Below are 14,891 nucleotides of genomic sequence, written 5' to 3'. Positions count from 1 at the left end.
ATGTATGTTAATCTGTGACCTGGTAATTAATATTAGTAATTATGATTGTGGGTAGAGAGATGGTTCAGCAGTTATGACCATTAGCTTCTCTTGCAGAGGACTGAGGTTCGGTTCCCAGAACAATATGACAGCTGGCAACCATCTCTGACACGAGTTCCAGGGGACCCAACACACTCTATGACTTCCACAGACATTCTGTGCATTAGTGCACTTACATACATGCATGCAAAACACTCATGCACATAAAATTCTTTTGCGGGAGAGTTGCTATTCTTTAAAGGAGTGGTGCTAGATAGGCTGATTAGGCTACAGGGGTAAACTCACACTGAGGAACCTCTGAGGGCACTAACTTGACATTGTAGGCTAGGCCTTATCATATAGTACAGAATCCATGAAATCCAGTGTGGGGCAATGGAGGAGTGCAGACAGGGGACATGGTCTAATATGATTAAGATGTACTATATGAAATACATAAAAATTCAATAAAATATATATTTAAAATGAAATTTAAAATACTAGGATAGTCATTTGTAATGACACATGCTAATAGGAGATACTGAAGAGATAGAGGCAGGAAGATTAAGAGTTTGATGTCATTTTGAACCCTCCTTCTAAAGAGCTCAGAGACGGAAGAGTAGATAAAGCACTTGTCACATAAATGTAAGAATCAGTGTTTGGATCCTAGAATCAACATAAAAGATAAAGAGGCAGGATTCATTCCTGTAATCCCTGAAAAGAAATGCAGATTCTTGGGCAAGCTGGCTATTTAGGCTAGGTGGAATCAGGGGACTCTTTCTTGTTCAGTGAGACCTTGTCACTAAGTAAAGTGAACTGACTGAGGAAAGAATCTGACATCAACTTTGGACCTCCATATGCAGGTGCATGCAAGTGCACAAGCACCTGTACTCACATGTATATCACAAACACATAAACATACATATGCGAACATGCATTCCACATGCATATAACAAGGCGAAACAAAACAAAAGCAGATAGAAGAACCCTGTCTGAAACTGCCCTCTCTCAATGGAAATCAAGATCAAGTGACAATTTGTGGCCAATGCAGCTTATAACTTGTGAATTTATTGTAGTTGGGACTTGTGGAAAGACACAAACATGTCTATCTTTTTCACATAGCACACTCATGGCAGCTCTCCTTTAAAGGTTTTTAACTTAGAATAGGAAAATTGTGGGTCATATTTTGTTGTATCATTAAAGGAAAAACAAGCTTTCCTAAAGTCAAGCTGGCTTTTAGAGATGGCTATCATGACATTTTTTTTTTCTGTATGAGTTCTTTGATCTAGTTAGGTAACCAGCACCTCATTCCATTGTTTTGGCCTTTGTTTCTAAGACAAACATATCATGCTTCTTCCTTCCATTTCTCTATGTCTACAGCCTGTGTGGTCCTTTCTATCTTTACCTCCTGTTGAATGTACAAAGATAATCTCTGTCCTATGTTATGAGGACATGCTAAAAAATATTGTCTATTAAGGTCAGAATAAAAAATCAATAATGTCCTCATAGGGAAACACTTCTGATTTCCAAATGATTCCAGCCCTAGGAGAGAGCCTGGCACTGCAAATATTTCTGAAAGTGAAATTGGTTGTGAACCTAAGCCTAAACTCTAAGTGCAAAAGAGTACTAAATGAAATAAAGTGTCTATAAATGTGAAAGTTGCTCTCTAGTTCTTTTGCATAGAGATTAAAGTGCTATTCTTTGGGATGTATAACATAGGAATTTGAGAATTCAGAATGGTGAGGACAAAAACAGTATTATGATAAAACCCTATTAGATTCTAAGTTTGAATACTAAAACCTAAAACTAGAACTCCCGTGTGTTCAAGCAATTCTATTTCTGAGAATATATCAAGAATAAATCAAATTAGTTCGTAGAGATGTGCAGTCCCATGTTCACCATATCATTATTCACAAAACCAACCAATGGAATAAATGTAAGTATACACTGATGGTTGAATATGTTTAAAAAAATGGCAAAATAGCTAGATCATAGCTAGTTAGCTAACTAAACCAAAAAATAATGGACAGATAGCTTATAGATAGAGAGAGGTAGAAGATAGATAATGACAGATGATATATAGAAAATAGATCTATAGATAGCTAGAGATGGATGATAGATTAGATAGATAAATAGATGATCGATGATAGATGATAAATGGATAATACTTATCAATAAAGATAGTCATTTGTGTATGATATGGATAAATCTAGAGAAAAAGCTGAAATATGATGAAAACAAAAAAGCAAACACAGTGTGATAACAAAAGTATGTAAATCATAAATTATTCCACTCACAAGAACATAGAGTACCATGGGGTTGTAGGCAATGGAGGTGGATGGGGGTCTTACGAGGATGCTAATTTTGTTAAAAGTATACAAAGTTTTATTTGACAGGGAAATAAAAATATGGAAAGTAGAAAAGGATGTTAGAGAGGTTTCTGAAGCACTTATAGATCTGTTACTTCATCTGGACACCCCTTACATGGATGTGTCCCACTTTTGAGAATTCATCAGGCTAAATGTTTGGTAAATGTATTATTTGGAATGTAGGAGGTTAAATATGAAGAAAGCAGAAACAATCAGTTTAAGAACAGATTTAGATCTTGGGTGCATATAATCATTGTTCTCAATTTGAGTACAATCTAGTAAATGTGACCCATCTGTATTTTTCAAGGACAACTGGGAAATATGGTCAACATTTTGCTAGCAGTAATGTGATTTCTATTATCAAATGGCAAAGAAAAATGTAAATTGAAAGACAATTAGTAGGTTTTGCCATCATGAGTTGAGTGTTACTTTCAGAAACAATGTTACATAAACAGTTGAGTAATGCTGCATCTTCCTATATTAAGATTATATTTCAAGGAATCATTAGATGACTCAGTGTGTAATGAGTCATCTATCGATGCACATGCTTGAGAGCCGACTAAAAAGCCAGGCCTGGCAATGAACATCTACAGTCCCACTGCTTGGCTGCAGAGACAGGAGGATCCTGGAGGCTCCCTGCCAGCTGAGGTTACTGGTGGGCTCCAGACTCAGCAAGAGCCTTGTTCAGAAACAAAAGGTGAAGAGCAATAGAAGACACCAGATATCAAACTGTGGTCTCCATATGCAGAGCACACACACACACACACACACACACACACGAATTTTAAATAAATGTTAAATTTAAAACACAATGAACAGATTTTTAATGGAAAAAAATCTCAAAATGTAATCCAATTACAGAAATTTTATTAAATATTAAATACACAAAATTTCCTAATATTTTCTCACCTACAGATACATTTATTGAGCATGGGTTTGGAGAAATGGCTCAGCTGTTAAGTGCACCCAGGTTCAAATCCTTATATCCATGTGGCAGCTAGCAACCATGTATAACTCCAATTCCAAGATATATGACACCTTCTTCTGACCTCCATGGGCATTGTACAACATGAGTGCACCTATCTATATGCAGGCAATACACTCATACACATAAAATAAAAATAATAAAATCTTTTTAAAAATTAAAATAACTGTAAGCATTATTTACATTTAATTTACTGTTTTAAATATATATATATATAAATAAATAATCAGTAAAGCTGTTTTATGTTGAGTACTGAATGTCAATACCATCTGTACAACAGAGACTAAAAGCTGATTTGATTGACAATACTTTTTTCTATCTTGGATGCCACAATCATCACTGTTGTTAGTTTGTAACTTTACTAGTGTGTAAACCCAGGTGTGCTGGATAGCTTTAGCGTCAACTTGACACATGTGGGTTGAGGGAGCCTCAACTGGGGAATTGCCTCCATTGGACTGGCCTGTGGCCATGTCTGTGTGGCATTTTCTTTATTGTTGAGTGATGTGAGAGGGCCCAGCCCACTATGGGTATTGCCACCCCAGGGCAGGTGGGCCTGTGTTGGATAAGAGAGCAAGCTGAGCAGGGGACAGGGGAGCAAGCCAGTAAATGATGTTCTTCCATGGCTTGTGCTCCAGCTCCATCCTCCAGGTTCCTGCCCTGAGTTCCTACCTTGGGCTCCTGGATGGACTGTGAACTGGGTTATGTAAGCTAAATAAACCATTTCCTCCCCAAGTTGTTATTGGTCAGTGTGTTTTGTCACAGGAATGTAAAAACAAACTAGGACACCAGGCATTCAATGAAAGTTGTAAGGGCCAGGTCTGGTTCATGAACCTAGAGAAGCAGAGGCTTTCAGGACAGCAGAAGCTTGCACATGAGGACTTGTGGCAATGGTAGCATCCAGCACAGGACCAGTGCCAACTCAATCAGATGAGGGCCCAGAGTGGAGCAAGGAAAATGGGTAGCAGGCAAGCCCTAGTCTTGGAACTATTGGAGACATATCAGTATTAAGTGAGGGTGAGTAGCCTTACATGGGATCTCTAGATAAGCTGACTAGAGTCTAGTGGATAAATTTGTATAGGACATCTGGGCACAAAAGCTTGATTGGCTAGGACAACATGTATGGTGGAATACATAAGGTCTGGTGGCCGTTGGGGATCATGAATGGGAGAGGGGTTCTAAATTTGATTAAGAATTGTGATATGAAATGTAGAAAAGCTCATAATTTTTCCAAGTGGTAGATTAGGGGCTGTAGAGATGAGTAAGCAGTGAAGAGCCCTGGGTGTCTTACAGCAGACCAGGGTTGGGCTCCAAGCACCTTCATAATGGCAAACAAGCACCTGTAATTCCAGCTCCTACTTCCTCTTCAGGGTTCTGTAGGCATTGTATGTGCAGATGCACTTACATACATGTAGACAAAACAGTCGTGCACATAAAATAAAATAAAACCAAAAATTTTTTAAAAATTATAGTTTATGCTTTATATGATTCTTTAATACTTGATTTCAGTGGTTAAGGAATTTCCTACATGTTGTGTCATTTAAATAGTACTCTCTTAATATTAACTATAGTAATAAGCATATTTTTAAAGATGAATTTAGTAGCTATTAAATACTCAGTGTCTTTCATTAATAACCAAAGAAAATCACAACCACAAAAATAAATAAGTAATAAAATTTTGGATGATGCTAATTGACTTGTTTCAAAGCCTAGGACTCCACCTTTTTTATCATTTGAGTTGGATACAACTGTGGTGGAATCTGTAAGTAATAATATGTGTTGTTATTCATTCATAAACAACTATGATAAAATCTGAATTGTTCCACAATTATTTCTTATCAGTAAAGTCAATTAACTTGAGTTTAAGTAAGTAGCACAAAGAAGAAAAGGAAAGACAAAACATAAAACAACCCCAAAAAAGATGAACACAGTCCATGTGTGGTGCAGGGAGCTGATGAGGAAAGTGGGGCTTGAGTGTGATGGGGAGTACAGGAGCATCCTCCCAGGTGACTAGCTGCCAGAAAGTAGTATGTGCAGCTAGCTGTACTCTCAAAATACAAAATTACAAGAAATAAACAAATCTGTGGAACCCCAGAACCTCCTTAGGTATCTGAGAAATATTTCTCCCACTCAAAGAACAACAAGAAAAGCAAAATAGGAATGTAAAATAATTTTTCAGGGTTTTAATGGCTAAATTAAGTACACCTAAAACATCTATAACTTAGACCAGCAGATTAAAAATTTTGCCTTATAGTTTGAAATGTATGTTAGTATATTTCAAGTTAATGCATTTTCAACAAATATTTATTATTATTTAATGTTGTTAATGTTGAATTCATGTATTAATATAACACACATTGTTAAATAGAATAAAAGTTTAAAAGAAAATACAGAAAATGATGAACTTTTACAAAAGTTAACACATTTACACTATAGAAAGGAGGGATCACTATAAAAATTTTCTCTAATGAATGGTCCATTTGTATTCCATTAGGTTTCCAAACCACAGATCTACATATGGTAACTTTATATTCACCTTATTTACCTATTTATTCATTAATTTATTTATATTTTCATTTGTTTTCCTTTCGTCTCTACATATGCAGTATGTGTGCATATTCGAATGTGGGTATGTGTGTGAGCATGCTTGTAGAAGCCTGAAGTTGGTTTCGAGTGTCTTCCTCCATTGCTTTCCACTTAATGTATTGCTGCAGGGTCTCCAGATAAAGCTGGAGCACACTAATTGCAGCTGCACTAGCTAGCCAACTTGCTTCAGGGATGCCTTCTCTCTGCCTAGTGCTGGGATAACAGGAAGCTGACATGCCTTCTGGGCTTTTTACATGGGTTCTAGGGATTCAAACTCTGTTTCCCACATCTCCGCTGCAATTATTGTGAGACAAACACTGAACCATCTCCCAGCCCTCTTTCTTTCTTTCTTTCTTTCTTTCTTTCTTTCTTTCAGTGTAGCACTCAGTGCATGGCCACAGGCTTTCTTTCTTTCTTTCTTTCTTTCTTTTCCTTCCTTCCTTCCTTCCTTCCATTTCTTTTACTTCTTTAAACATTTTATTTATTTTTAAATCCTTTTTTTTAGCTTTTGTACATTTCATACAACAGTTCTTAATCAAATATTGACCCCCTCTCACATTCATGCCCTCCCCCCACCGGACTTTATGTATTCTGCCATGCATGTTAAGTCCTATCTGAAGAATTTGTACCCAGATGTATTTCATTGCAAATTCATCCACTGAAGTCAGGTCAGCCTATCTAGAGATTGCACTACAGTCCCTTTCCCAGTAGTAATCAGTCTCCAGTAGTTACCAGACTAAAGCCAGCCTGCCACCCATTTTCCTTGCTCCACTCTGTGGCCTTGTCTGAGTTGGCATTAGTCCTGTGCTTGATGCCACCATTACCACAAGTTCACAAGTGCAAGTTTCTGGTGACCTGAACCAGCCCTGGCACTTACCAGAATCTTTCCATCCCCTGTTCTACAATGGTCCCTGAGCATAAGGTTTACCACAGGAATCCTATCCCGGGACACACACATTGAAGTCTCTTCTTTAAAACTCGTTCAGTTGTGGCCTTCTGTGTGCATCACATGCTATTGTATAAGGAAGCTCCACTGGTGAGAGCTGAGTGTTGTACTAGTTTTCTTTCTAACCCCTGTTCTGCTATGTTCCATGAGCCTTAGGTGTGGATGTTCAACTATAGATATATCATCTAGGATTGGGCATCTCTTAGACTTATATTCTTTGTATCTGATCTGTTGTGGGATTTTGCAGTAGCCTCCATCTGTTTCAAAAAGAAACATCTTTTATGAGTGGTGTGTAGCAAACTTGTCTATAAATGTGAGTCCATATTTAACATAAGGCAAGAAATTTCATTCGTCTGAAGGTATGATAGAGATAGGTTTTCTCTGGGATCTATGACCTCTCCAGTCATGTGTATTTGGCTGTTTTCAGTGCTACCCATGAGTTCACTCTCATTGAGAGGGCTTTAAATCCAATTAGATACCTGTTGATTGCTCCCCAGATAACAGTGTCCCTACTGCACCAAAAGAGGTAGTTTGTTGTGCCAGTCATTATAGTTATTAGGCTTTAGGGCTGGATTGCATCATTGATTGATTTTTTTCCCCTTAGCAGCTTGTGTAGTATCTTCTAGAACCACGAGAAATAAACTTCAAGTAGAAGACTTCCAGGTTAGTTCCTGCTCCATTGCTCCAAGTCCTGGGTCTGAATTATGTCTTGTCTTCAGCAGTAAGCCTTATCTTCCAGTTCTTAGAGATAACCAAGAGTTATGACAGTAGCATGTGTTATTTTGGGAGTCTCTTGAACTACTCTGACCAATTACTGAAGGGAGGTCTCTCCTATCTAGCACTGTGCTCCTTGTTATACAGCCCCTAGGTGTACATATGCTCTGATGTTCAGACACCATATGTGTGTTTCTGAGGGGGTTTTGGCGGCAACACATTTCCCTCTGGCTTACCTAGGCCTCAATATTCATTTATATATACTATCTCAGCCCCCTTCTGACCTCCCTCCCCAGTCCAAGCAAGACAACACATTTCCCTCTGGCTTACCTAGGCCTCAATATTCATTTATATATACTATCTCAGCCCCCTTCTGACCTCCCTCCCCAGTCCAAGCAAGACCATTATCCTCACCCCTCCCCAAAACATCCACCTCTTGTCATTTCCCCTCTCCTGAGTATTTTCTTTCCCCACCATAACTCCCTTCATATTATTCTCTCTTCTCCTTCCAGCGGAACACTCCGGCTTTTGCCACCTCCCCCTGGTAGCATCTGTTCCCTACCATCCCCCCTTTTCAGGTTCTTTCTCTCTGTTTATCCCCATGATTCCTTTTGATTTTCCTTGCTCTTGGTTTAACACCAGGATATATGCTCATATGAGGGATTGGTGCTATGATCTGCAAAAGAGGGAGAACATGTCACTCGCTCTTCTGAGTTTGTGTTAGTATAACACTCTCTAGTTCCACCCATTTACCTGCAAATTTCATAATTTCATCTTTTCTTACTGATGAGTAGAACTCCTTTGTGTAAATGTACCTCATTTTCATTATCAATACATTAGTTGAGGGATATTTATGTTGTTTCCATTTCTTAGTTTTGTGAAGAAAGCAGCAATAAAGAGGGATGTACAGGTATCTCTAAAGTAGGATGAGTCTTTTGGGTTTATGCCAAGGAGTGATATAACCAGATTATATGATAGATTCATTGTTAGTTTTTTGAGAGCTCTCCATACTGCTTTCCATAGTGGTTGCAGTAGTTTGCGTTCCCACTAGCAGTCAATGTGCGTTCCTCTTTCTCCACATCCTCTCCAAAATTCGGTGTCTATTGATCTTAGCTAATCTGACAGGGGTAGGATGGAATCTTAGAGTGGTTTCTATTTGCTTTTCTTTAATTACTAAGGATGTTGAGCACTTTTGAAGATATTTCTTAGCCATTTTTATTTCTTCATTTGAGTACTCTGTTGAGGTTTATAGCCCATCTTTTATTGGGTCATCTATTTACTTGTTTCTTTGTTTTTGAGTTCTTTGTATATTCTGGATGTTAATTCTCTGTCAGACGTTTAGTTGGTAAAGATTTTCTCCCACTGAGTGGGCTTCTTCTTTGGTTATTTACTTTGCTGTACAGAAGCTTTGTAGCTTAATGAAATCTCATTTATTGATTGTTGCCCTTAATTCCTGAGTAGCTGATGTCTGATTTAGAAAGTCCCTTCCTATGCCTACATATTGGAGGATACTACCTATGTTTTCTTTAAGCAGTTTCAGATTTTCAGGTTTTATATTGAAGTCTTCGATTCATTTGGAGTTGGCTTTTATGCAGGGTGAAAGAAATTGGTCACAAATGATGGGGACAAAACTGAATCTCCAACTGTAGAATGAAGTTGGACACATATCTTTTTTATTTTTTTGAGACAAGGTCTCAAACTATAGCCCAGTCTGACTTACAGCTCACTTGTAGCCCTGGCTTCCTTCAGATTTCTAGTCCTCTTTCCTGTGCTCCTAACTGCTGAGACTATAACATAAACCACAATGCCTGGCATCACAAGTTATTCAAAACTCCTTATTAAGCACCTCATTAAGAGTAAATGTCATTCTTGACACTCTTTTCTCACAAAGGCCTCAATTTTTGACCAAGTATGTCACATGGAAACAAAAGCTACTTATATATTTACTATCACAGAATCGTGTTTGCTAAACTACATACTCAAGTATAAGTCTTATAGGAATAGAGCTCTTTACTCTAAATGTGATTTTTCGATTTTTGTAGTCTAGTACTGAGATGATGACCAAGTGGTTTAAGATGCTCTATGTAAGCATATATACCTGAGTTATTTTCATAGTACCTAAATAGTGCCCCATTTATTAGTAACCAGAGTCTGTGATCCTAGTGCTCTGATGGGGCAAGAAGAGCTAGGGAGAGGGGAATCCTTAGAAGATAATAGACCAGCCAGCACAGTGGTAAACAAAAGGCTTTATCTCAAACAAGGTGGAAGGCAGGGATCCACACAAGAAATTGTCATCTGACCTCAAAAATGTGCTGTAGCAAGTGTGCACTTGCACTCACACTAACATGCACATGAATGCATACACACACATCACATACATACACACATATATGCACATGCAAAACAAATATAAAATATTGAAATCTATGGCAATTTTATCTTTACCAAAAAAAAAGATTTTTTGTGGGTCTTGATCTAATTTTTGAGCTTGACAATGTAGATTTTTAATCTTATTATTAGAGAAATGATTTAAGACAATGCATTTTTAAAGATTATTAACCATCTTATTTTATTCATTATTGCTTTACACACAGTGACTTGCAGTAGGATATTCTCCTACAATGCTTCAAAGATACTGAGCTGTATGATGCTGCAATTTCAGGTGCATCTGCAATCTCAAAATTGACTAAAGAGTTTATAGGGAAGTCTGTTGCCAAGCCTTCATATCCATGAAGTTATATGTATTAAATGCATCTCCACTTTATTATTTTCCATAGGAATAGCTACATCAAGGTGTAACCACAACTCAAATTAAGGAGCAACTGTATTCTTTTAAATGATCTGCCATGACCATAAACTGGAGTAAACTGATAAACTGATCTTGAAGTGAAAAGAAATCACTAATTTAGTTAAGTTTTGTAACAGAAAATGCTGACTTGTCACTACCTAGAAGGAGATTCTCCTGCTATACTTGAAGAAGCAAACATGCAGAATATGAATAGCTATGTTAAGGGCTATCTAAAGGTTAACTGATGGATGTCTCTGAGACCTAAAAGTGGAAATTAGGCAACAAACAGCAAGAAAATGAGAACCTACTTGTTGCTACAAGGGTATAAGTTCTTCTAAAGAGCCAGTGGGAATTAAAAGAGGATCTATCCCCTATAAGCCTCATAAAACAATAATTTTTACCTGTTATTTATACTAATTACCAAATCCATAGTTAACCATATTTATCATAGAATGTATTCTATGCATTGAACCTTGTGGGGATTTTGACATATATATGTTTTATCAGTTATAATGTCTTGAGAATGTTTTCACTCTCTTGAAATTTTCCTTTGTTCTACCCATTAACCATCTCTGTTTCCCAGGATTAATTCCCTGTTTAGTTATCTCCACAATTTTTCTGTTTCGAGAATATATATATGATTATATTGTACGTGACATTTAACTTAGTAATATGCATTTAAATTAGCTTCACATTCTTTGTAGTTTGATAGCTCATCTCTTTTGTATAACTGGGTGATACTAAAATTAAGAGTTGACAACAATATATTGGTCTATTTTAGTATAAGGGCATTTGTTCATCTTCCAAATTTTGATCATTTTGAAGAGTTGTCCTAAACATTTTGATATATTATTTGTGTGGACTCTAATTTTAATTTATTTGTTGAATACTTAGAAGTGGTTTTGGTGCATCATACAGTAAGACTATGTTTAGTATTATAAGAATTAGCCAACCCCTTGCAGAGTATCTCCATTTTACCAAAACCCGAGTGAGAGTTTATTTTTCTCCATGTGCTGTCCAGCATCTGCTTATGTTAGGTTTATTTTTCACCATTCTAAAGAGTGTGCAGTAGTTTTCCATTGTTTTAATTGGTGATGTGAAAAATAAATATGTCCTTTCCTTTCATATGCTGATCTGCCACACGTTTCTTCTTTGTTAATATTCACATTAGATCATTTGTCCAGTTTTTAATAATATATGTAATTTGTGTGTTTTTGCATATAAGCTCTTTATTAGATATGTATTTGCAAATATTTTGTACAAGTGAGGGGTTTATCTTTACACTAACTTACATAGATTCATTTTACTTTATTGAAATCCATCATATCAATAATTTTTATCATGGAGCATCTGATACTTCACCAGTAAATCTAAGACCATTTAGTCATGTATTCTGTAGGATTTTATGGTTTCTGATTTTACATGATGATCTATAATCTACTTGAGTTAATTATGGGGAACGGTGTAAGTCTGTGTATACATTCATGCCTCCCATGCCTTTCATGCCTCCCTGCATTTATGGCCTCTCCCTCTGGAACCAGAAAAAATATACTTTCTTTTGTAAGTCACTTTTGACTTTATTTAGTGGTGCTTTATTTGAGTAACAGTAAAACAATTAAAATAGAATTTTCTACCAAAGAGTAGCCTGTTGTTGTGAAGAACATGACCATGTTCCTTTGTGGAGGAACATGGAAGGTACTGGAACTTTGAACTTGAGAATTAGTTGAATGTTGAAAGCAGAGTTTAGCAGACAATTCTATTCAGAGCCTGAAAGGCGGTAGTACTGAGATTCATGGGAAAGATGAAGGCCTAGCTCATGACCTTTCAGAGCAGCAATAATATTTTCAACTTGGATAGAGGCTATTCCTGTGATATTTGACAAATAATCTGGCTGCTCTCTACCTTTATCCTAATACTTTGCCTGAGGTTAAATTAAAAAGTAATGAGTCAATTTTTTTTCGGAAAGAGAAATTTTGAGACAACATAGTTTGAATCTGCTACTGCCTTATTACTGATATCACTTACACAGGTCTAAAATGAATAAACTAAAGAAGGGCAGAAAGAAAAACAAAATGTACAGCATGGAGAAAAAAAGAGCACTGGGGCAGGAGAGATGGCTCAGCGTTTTAGAGCATTGATTGCTCTTGCAGATGACCCGGGTTCGATTCCCAGCACCAATATGGTGGCTACAAACTGTCCTTAACTCCAGTTCCAGGGGACTCTGAAGCCCTCTTCTGACCTCCGTGGCATTGCACCACACGAGTGCACTCACATACATGCAGGCAATACACTCATACACATAAAATAAAAATAATAAGTAAATATTTTAAAAAGAGCACCAGGCTAATGTTACAGCAAAGGTACGTGCTGCCAAAGGGGCTGTAAGTGTTCAGAAGATTGGAACCATTGAGAACAGATCACTTAGTCTGCACAGGAAAAATGAGAAACTTGTCTTCAGGACACGACCCCACGCAGCTACACTTGAAACTTCTGAAAGGAAAAGGCCTGAGAAGGTTTCTTCTCTAGGAAAACAGCACAGAAAAGTGCATCAGTTGTGATTTAAGGGATAAAGGGTCCATCCTAAGGTGGCATGGAACTTATCAGTGTCATTCACATGGGACTGGCATAGGACGCATGAAGGATGGGAGAGTGAGGGAGTCCTTTAAACTTTTGAACAGTGTTGAGACTGTTAAATACTATTGGGACTTTTAAAACTGGACTAAATGCATTTCATTTTACATTATGATACGGCCATGAACCTGTGGGGCCAAGGAGTAGAATGCAGTGGTCCGCATTAGAAATATCCCCTTGAAGGGGTATTTGTCTCCTCCTGTGGAACCATAATCCAAAATACACTTCTTCCACAAGTTGCCTTTAGTCATGGTATTTATCACAGCAGCAGACAATTAATATATTATGGATTTATGTAACATTTCTATCAAGAAAAGAAAAAAAACAATTTAAAAAACAATGGCTTACTATTTAAACTCATGGGCTTAATAGTTTATTACTAAATAGTACTGATTATAAAAATATAATTGTTTTAAGAGATCAGTAATTTTATCATAAAGAAAAATGAAAGATGCACCATAATTAAGCAGGAAAACATACAGATGATTTGTAAGAGGAGCTGTCTTGATCTCATTTTTAAAATTTGGATAAGACAGTATAATGTTAATGGCCAGTATCTATTTTCTCTTCAGTGACAAAGCTAAGTAAAAAGTCCTGTAAAATTTTTAAAGTATTATTTTGATTTTGGACATATAGCTCTAGTTCCATTGAACTGTCCTTCTGTGCAGTTTTCTATAGCTCATTTCCCACTGTGTGTTCAGAGTTGCCTCTAGTAGGGAGAAAAGAAGAAATGAGTGGCTTTTTGATAAATTTTCTTACAGAACATCAGGTTTTATGTATTCTATAAAACAGACTGAATTATTTCCAGACTCATAACATGGATAATAGAGGATTGACATATGAGCAGCCAGTTAACTAGTTGTCCTGGATTGTTTGTGTCCAGCCAAAGTAGATTTAAGGCTATTTGCTAAATAAAACCATCAAAATGAACTATTTGAGATCAAATTTTGGAAGACAATATAAATTAGTTAAAACTTCAAAACATCCCCTGAGTATGATTTGACATCATTATATATCAATTTCATGATTGACTATGTAAATGATGTAACAAAATCTTAGGTTTTCAGAAATTAAAATCATGGGAACTGTCATGTGAAATATAAAATGCCTACTGAATATTAACTCTTCTCACTCAATTTGTGCTTAGTTGACCACTGAATTAACCACCAGTGATTCAATGATGATATCATGATGCTCAAGATGATAAGATTCCTTGATCTTATTTTAAAAACCAGTTCAAAGTATCTAAATTTATGAATAACAGTAATAATAATAATAAAACCAAGAGATTCAGAAATATCATTTACAATTCTTCTAGAACTAATACCAGCAAGGTAGAGTAAGGAATAATGTAAAGAATCTGTAGAGAATCACTAAACAATAATATAATCTAAAGAAAAGACAGTACTTTCTTTTTAAAATTAAAAGTAATAATAAATATGTAACAAATTCAAAGTAAATAATTTTAATATCATAAAATGTTAAACATTAAGGATATACAACCCTACCCTTGAAAATATTATAAGGAAAGATAAGGCGAGGCATTTGTAGGGATATTAAAAAGGTCTGCATCCATAAACACAAATTTACCTTCAAGTTTTCTTTTTAAAGAAATTTTGATTCATTTTCCTAAAATGGCTTTTAAAGCATTTCATTTTCAGTGTTCCATATAATGTAGATTATGAATATCTTCTACAAACATCCAGTGTCATTTGGGAATCAGTGTTGCATCTTGTAAACAGTGGAATAGACAGAATTTGAGAATTGCTGCAGAATTTCTGAACACATTTAATTTTCCATAATATTCTCATTCTTGCACATTTGGGTATAAATATCTTTGTCATATTGTGTTAGGAAAGA

This window comes from Nannospalax galili, unplaced genomic scaffold, assembly GCF_000622305.1.
Source record: "Nannospalax galili isolate Female #2095 unplaced genomic scaffold, S.galili_v1.0 scaffold1017, whole genome shotgun sequence".
Classification (NCBI taxonomy): domain Eukaryota; kingdom Metazoa; phylum Chordata; class Mammalia; order Rodentia; family Spalacidae; genus Nannospalax; species Nannospalax galili.
Note: the sequence above shows the minus strand (reverse complement) of the source record.